This window comes from Triturus cristatus, chromosome 9 (genome assembly GCF_964204655.1).
Source record: "Triturus cristatus chromosome 9, aTriCri1.1, whole genome shotgun sequence".
In the NCBI taxonomy this organism is placed as follows: Eukaryota; Metazoa; Chordata; class Amphibia; order Caudata; family Salamandridae; genus Triturus; species Triturus cristatus.
The window spans coordinates 324,892,142-324,899,884 of record NC_140592.1 but is presented as its reverse complement, the minus strand read 5'-3'; positions in this window follow the sequence as shown (position 1 = coordinate 324,899,884).

The following is a 7,743-nucleotide window of genomic DNA, read 5'->3' as shown; positions in this document are numbered from 1 at the left end:
AAAGACATATTAAACAATGACGTTAAAAGGGCAGCGCGGAGGGGTACGCTAGGAAGGCCCGAGGCATGATGGAGTGATGCGCCCAAGGTCCAGCCCTCACCTCTCCGGACATACCAAGATGGCAGCCCTGACCCCGTGACGTAAACGGATGGTGCCGGAAGCGCTATTCGAGCAACGGAAACTAGTGGAATAAAAATCTGAAAATATTAGTCAATATAGGTATTAAAAAACGTTTTGACCGAAAACCAATCATGTGTCTATCACCATCCTCTTAATAAACATGGGTGGTGCGTCTAGTTCACACCCCAAAATAAATAATGAGACGACCCAGCTCTTCTAACCGCCAGAAAGCAAAAGCGTTGAGATTTAAAGGTTTAAGCTTTTTGCCTTCAATGCATTTAATTGTACTGCTAAGTCGCTGACCTGTGTCCCAGCAAGGGGTCGGTCTTGTAAGGAGCGCAGACGTCCTCGTTGCTTCTAGCGCCCCGAAGCGGCTGGACGCAGCGCTGCATCAGCGGGAAGGCACCAGTTGGTAGCACTATCATTATCGACTGCGTGATAAGAGCCACGCCCCCTGGTCCCGCTAGAGATGGGGAATCTCCCGGACCTGTTGGAAGGACGGATACCGGAGTCGAGCGGGGGGGCAGCACAATAATGGTAGGTGAGAAAAGGGGCACCGCCGGTCACGTGAGGCCGACAGAAGAATTAAGAAAGGGGGAGGGATGAGTGGCATACGTGCCAACATCTGACAACACCTAGTAGGAGAATTTAGATAAATATTAGCTTAAAAAGCAGGAGTCTCCACTCAAAACAAGCAGGAAGTGGGATAAGGGAGGGGGGTAGGGCACGTCGCACGCACTAAGGTGGAGAGAGGCACGTAGGCTGGCAAATGGTGTGCACTTTTGCGGCTGCTTTGATGTTCTCAGTGGCCGCGCGGCTCACTGAGAACATCAAAGCGGCCGCAAAAGTGATCACGCAGGCTGACAAATGGTGCGCGCGTCAGGCACACATGCACTGTACCTGATCCGCCTGCAGCCTTTGGGAACACTTTCAAAAGCCCCTTACTAAATGTCTCGCAGAGCATCGCTTACGCGATAGCTCAGGCAAGACCTAAAAAGGGCAGGGCTGAAACATTTTCTTTGGGGCGCCACCTATTTCCTCCATTGTTACCACCCATTGTCAGTGCCGGCATGACTATCTTTTGAAGCACTATATAATTTAGATGTTATCTTTACCTAATTTAGCAGTACTCAACTCTCAAACTTTCAAAGAAATTAACTCTAAGTTAGCCTTGACAGGATGAAAACTCATGAATTGCCTTAGGGCTGTATTAAGCACTCTAGAGACAATTAACATCACGTATTACAGCCATCGGATCACATCGTTTTGGCTATTTATCCAACAGCACTGTGCTGGGAAATGTAGGGACATTTATTGTGTTGAAAGACAAATTATTAGTGCCAGAATGAAAAGTGATCTTGACAGTGCTGGACTGGGAACCCAGAGCAGCCCTGGCAAATTTCTTGGACCAGCCACTGGGAAAGCACTGTCTGGCTCCAGGAGATTGGAAATGCTTGCTTGCTGCTTTTGTTACTGCGGGCTGATATTGGCTCACCGCTGCAAAACCGGCCCCCAGTACCAAAACCGGCCCCCACCACTGCAAAACTGGCCCCCACACTTCCCAGTCCGGCCAGTCCAGTCCTGGATGGTGACTAAAAATCAAAAGCTGGCATAAGGTGCCAGGAGACTTTTGGACAATTACCCGCTGTCGGTACTACTCTTCCTTAAATTTGGGTCAGAAGAATTTTTTGACACATATATTTTTGTGTAGTACGCTGCTCCAGGTTAATACAGAAATGTATTAAAAGTGACTCTACAAGTACTGACAACAAAACCAGTTGGTCTTTTGAAAATGGAACTTGACCTTGAGCTATAGCACCAGTCAGACTTTTCTTTAGTTCAATATCCTAGCAATAAATTGTGTGGCATATGTGTTATACAGTTTTGTAGCTACACTTGCATTTACTAATTACAATTATTTTCCAAGTTCCCTAATATAGCTACCACATGAGCATCATGTTATGCACGATCTTTATCAAAGTATCATCTTGGAAAGTTAGAGCATCAAGGTGATATTCTAGTCGAAGTAGTAGTTACTTTATTGTTTAGAATTTTTTATTTTATTTTACATTAATATATCACAAAGAAATAGATGGTCACTAAAATAATAATGAAACACATTGATTCTGTCACTACAATGGACTAAATAATTAATGTAGCTCTAGCATTTAAAATGCTGAGAATAAGAAAGATCTAAACATTTGACACATTTCTCAACAAAACTACAATCTCTTGTCAAGAAACAATACTTAATAGACTTATCGATAGACCAGATGTTAGCCATGACAAACGCTGCTCTTAAATGTTTTCTCCCGAAGTTCCAATAACGAAGGACATAAACATATTAGGAGCTCACTAAATGTCTCCTCATACCAGCAACGTTTGCAGTGTGTGGAGGTCACACACAGTGGATTCCATTCAACCTCAAATTGAAAAGTTGGAATGTACAAAGCAAAATCTCAAGTATTTATATTTACATGCAGGCTCAAGGGCCGATGTTAAGTAGTTGTGCTTTAGATTGCAGCAGGAATTTATAATGTATCCTATTAAACAAAATACCCTCCTCGGGGAGAGTATTTTGTTTAATTTGTTATCCGCATATGCGGGTAGAGGTAGGGTTGTGAGGTAACCAACTCTTCTTCCCCTTGGAGCACCGGTATAGATAAATATTGATTTGACACTGTCAAGGCCACGAGATTCTTCTTTCTGATGTCTTGCACAGGAACAGAGATGCTGATTCCCAACTCCCCTTCAAGGATATTTCTGCGGGCCAGTTAAATATCTAGACCCTCAAATCTACCCCCGGGGGGAAAGGGGAGTGGATAAAATAATAAACAAGAAGAGACTGGTCCTGAAACGGTCTTCTCTCTTACGTCTGCTTCTTGGTTCTATCCGCAGACTGCGTGTCAACTGAGAGAATCTAGAAATCAAGCATCAAGTTATACATTTATCCTACATGTACTGTGTCCCAATTTTTATTCTGCTCCTATGATCTTAACCTACCCCTTCGTTTCTGGCACTGTGCCTCTCCTCTATATTTCTTTTCTTTCTCTTTGAAAATAACACTCTGGAATTCACCTGTCAACAAGATATCACTGAATGTAAGTATTACCTTATTTACCCTTACGCTCTCCTATTCTCTTAATTAGCATATCTACTTACTTGAGTGTGTGTACTTATTTTCTGTAGATATTCTTCATAAATTGTTACTGAATTCCTTGCTAGTTGGAATCTAAGACCTTTCTAGCTGCACCGTATTTCCCTCTCAGAAATGTTTTAACGTTCTTCCCTTTTCTTGCAGGAATTTTGACGTATTTCTTATCTTTCTGTACGTTCTATCCAAGTCTATATTATTTACAATATTCACATATGTCTTGACATCTTCTATCAATTCTATAGATCACTTAGCTCATAACTTCTTTTCTGCCCAGGATATTCTTCGACGAGTTTCTTACACCAGCCTTGGTTTATCACTTGGGAAGAGGCGCCACCAACTGTCGCTTCAGCAACTTCTCCTTGTTGGCAATATACTCGGTATGAACTCTAACTGTTTTCTTTCCTAACTACTTCCGACGGAGGTAGCGAACGAAAACCGGACGAAAGCCCGATGAGATATTCTCTACACTAATTCCGTGGAGAGATAGATTAACCCTGCGTACTTCGTGAATTCTCTGGTGAAGTGCGCGTTTGTTCCAGCGCGCGCGCCTCAAACTGCCTCTGAGCACCTGTGGGGAAGAAATAAACTAGACCGCCGCGATGATTAGAAGGCGGCGGCCAGCTTTAGACTCCTTTTCCGATTCAACCTGGTCCAGCCATTGCCTCTGGCCCGTACTCTTTCTCCTGGTCCATGACCTCCGCCCAACACTGTGCCCGCTTCTGCTAAGCCATCCTTTGGAGTCCTGACAGTACCCCCCAGCAAAGGAGGTCCTCTCAATCTTGGCTTTGTAGGAAATCTTTGATGAAAGGATTTAACTAATCTTGGAGCATGGATATCTGACTCCAATTCCCAAGATCGCTCCTCTGGCCCATAGCCCTTCCAGTCAACCAAATAGTACAGTTTGTCTTTTACCTCCTTTGAATCTAAAATCTCCTTGACTTCAAATTCTACTCCAGATTCTAATGGAATGGGTTTCGGAGGCAAGTTTTTTCGCAGTTCCAGTGGAGCCTTTTTCAACAAGGACACATGAAAAACTGGATGAACCTTCAATTTGGTGGGCAGTTTTAACCGATAGGTAACGTGAGACATCTTTTCTTCTATCCGATAAGGCCCTATAAATCTAGGTTGAAATTTTCTGTTACCTTTTAACCGAAGGTTCTTTGTACTTAACCAAACACAATCGCCTGCCTCTAAGGGAGGGCCCTCACGTCTCTTTTTATCTGCATAGGTCTTATATTTTTTCTTAGCCTGTTCTAAATTTTGTATGACCGTCTGGTGGACTTGTTTTAAATGTGATACTAGGTCTTCTACAGCTGGAACTTGAATATCAGTCTTCCCTATAGTGAAATTTGGATGTCGGCCATAATTCAGGTAAAATGGGGAATAGCCTGTAGAGACATTCCTGGCATTGTTGTGTGCAAACTCAGCAGCCCATAAATAATCTGCCCACTCTCCTTCTTGTTTCAACAGGAACAATCTTAGGTACTGCTCTAGTTCTTGGTTCACCCTTTCTGTTTGCCCATCTGTCTCTGGGTGATAACTGGTTGAATACCTAGCTTCGATTCCCAACCCTTTCAGAAAAGCCTTCCAAAAATGAGATACGAATTGTGCACCCCTATCTGAAATAACAACCCTCGGGATGCCATGAATTTTCACAATCTGTGTACTGAAATATCTAGCAAGTTGTTTAGCTGTGGGAACCTCTTTTAGAGCCGTGAAATGTGTCATCTTAGTAAATGTGTCCACCACCACTAGGATGGTGTTGAAACCTTGACTAAGAGGCAAATCTACAATGAGGTCTAATGTAACTGTGTGCCATGGAAAAGGTGGTGTAGGCAAGGGTTGTAAAAACCCCTTAGGGGCTTGCCGTTCAGATTTTCCCTGAGCGCAGATTTCACAGGTCTTTACGTACTTTTCCACATCCCTGGTCATCTGAGGCCACCAATAAAGTCTTTTAACTAATTCTTCAGTCTTCGCTTCTCCTTTATGCCCCGCTAAAGGAGCATCGTGGCACTCGTACAGCGCTTGGTTTTGTAACTCTTTGGTAGGCAAATACAAGGCTCCTTTAAAATACGGCAATTGATGTTGGATCTCTCTTCCAGCGCCCTCTTCAACCCATCCTTGCATTTCTTCTGGACTCATGATTTCGGTTATTTGTTCCTTCAGGTCAATTGAAGTGATGGCGCCAATGATTCTGGTACTTGGAATTATAGTTTGATTTTCTGTGTTACTCTTTTGGTTATTGGTTCCTAGTCTGGATAAGGCATCAGCCTTCCCGTTCTGAGCCCCAGGTCGGTAGGTGATTACAAAGTCATAATCGGCAAAGTACAATGACCATCGAAGTTGTCTTGGAGTTAGTGTCTTAGCTGATTTCAGAAATTTTAAATTTCGGTGATCCGTAAAAACTGTCACTAGATGCCTAGCTCCCATGAGGTAGTGTCGCCACTCCTTAAAGGCGTCTTTAATGGCCAATAACTCCTTCTCCGTTATAGTGTAATTGACTTCTGCTGACGTCAATTTTCTTGATCTGTAAGCAACCGGATGCAACTGGCCCGTTTCCTTGTGTCGTTGGGATAGCACTCCCCCGACTGCTAAATCGGAAGCATCTGTTTCAACATAGAATGGTTCCGAGGGATCAGCATGTAAAAGTATTGGTGCTGTGGTGAAGTCTTTCTTCAGGGATTTAAAGGCCTCTTCAGTTTCTTCTGTCCAATCAACGTGAACTCCCTTCCGGAGTAGTTTTGTAAGAGGAAGTATCTTCCGTGAGAATTCACTTATAAACCTTCTGTAGAAATTTGCGAACCCTATGAAGCTCTGAACTTCCTTAACACTTTCGGGAGATTTCCAATCGACCACTGCCTTGATTTTCCGTTCGTCCATATTTATTCCGGTTGGTGAGAGGACAAAGCCCAAAAACTCCACCTGGGAAACGTTGAACACACATTTTTCTAGTTTCACAAACAGCTTGTTTTCTCGGAGCTTCTGTAGAACTCCTCTCACTTCCCCTCGATGCTTACTATTGTCGGATGAGTAAATCAGAATATCATCAATGTACACAATTGCACACTGATCAATGTATTCATGGAGGATGTCATTTATAAAATGTTGAAAGGCAGCCGGAGCGTTGCAGAGCCCATACGGCATGACTTGGTATTCAAATAATCCAAATCTCGTTCTAAATGCCGTCTTCCACTCATCTCCTTCACGCATACGGACCAGATGGTAAGCTCCTCTAAGGTCGAGTTTGGTATATATCTGTGCTCCTTTTACCTGATACAATAGGACGGAAATGAGTGGAAGCGGGTACCGATTTTTCTTGGTGATCCTGTTTATCGCGCGATAATCAATACAAGTTCTCAAATCACCGTCCTTCTTTGGCACGAAAAATAAAGGCGAAGACACAGGAGATTGCGATGGCCTGATGAAACCATTTGCCAGATATTTATCTAAGTATTCTTTTAAATGACAATGTTATTTTTCTGTTAAAGCATAAACTCGACTGCAAGGTAGATTAGAGCCTGGTTCCAGGTCTATCTTACAATCATACACCCGATGTGTTGGCAATTGCTCTGCTTCCGTTTCGTTGAACACATCCTCAAAATCACGATACTCTGGTGGAATTTCTTGGAAATTAATCACGCAAACAGACGCTGCAGTCATACATAAGGAATGAGCTGGATTACTCCCATTGGTTTTTTCTTTTGTCTCAAAACAATTCTTGCAGTATTCCGAGTCCATTACTATTGTCCTGGAGCTCCAATTGATTGTTGGGTTGTGCTCTGTAAGCCAGGGTAGGCCTAAGATAAGTTGAAACTGGGGTGCGTCAATTAAATTGAACTGAATCACTTCTTGGTGTCCGTCGCTGGAAATTAGCTGCACTTGCTCTGTATGGCTCACTATGGGTCCGGAGGAGAGATTCGTTCCGTCCACAGCCCGGACGGGTTCGCTCCTAGATTTTAATATTGCTCGTAACCCTACCTTGGCTGCAAATTTTAAGTCACAGAAGTTTCCGGTGGCTCCGGAATCTATCATTACAGAAACCTCAGTCAACGTTACTTGCCGGAACTTAATCACCATAGATAAGATCAAGTGTGGGGCAGATGATTGCAGGGTATTCGCTACTTGATGTTCTGTCGGAGTTGATTTTTCATTAGCATCCACCGGTCCAACTCCCGCTACAGGTGGTGCTGCAAGTTTTCCTTCGGCTTGAAGGGAGTCTTTGATTTCTTCGGACACCCCCTAACGAAGTGTACACTGGAGCCGCAGTACATGCATAAATTGCCTGTTCTTCTCTTTTCCTTTTCTTCTTTGGTCAACGGACCCCTTATTGTTCCTATTTGCATTGGTTCCGAAACCATTTGTCCGTCCGCAATCTTGATACCTTCTGACCGAGCCCTGTCAAACCGTGGGGTCATTGTTTTAAAGTCTCTTCTCTTTTCTCCCTTTCTCTCTCCTTGACGGAAGTC